Consider the following 260-nt stretch of genomic DNA (forward strand, 5'->3'; position numbering starts at 1 on the left):
GGGACGGATACAACGAAGGAAAGAAAACTAAAAAGAAACTTAAACGCTTTTCTCATTAATTTGTTTTCTTTTGTTGTTGTTTCTAGGGTTTAGGGTTTAGGGGTTTAGGGTTTTAGGGTTTAGGGTTTTAGGGTTTAGGGTTTTAGGGTTTAGGGTTTAGGGTTTTAGGGTTTAGGGTTTCTGTTCCCTCTATACAAAAGCCAAAATTAAACAGAATCATCTGTCTCTATATATTGTTTATATATATAAATATATATATA

Source organism: Eimeria mitis, genomic scaffold, assembly GCF_000499745.2.
Source record: "Eimeria mitis Houghton genomic scaffold, Emh_scaff4791, whole genome shotgun sequence".
Lineage (NCBI taxonomy): Eukaryota > Apicomplexa > Conoidasida > Eucoccidiorida > Eimeriidae > Eimeria > Eimeria mitis.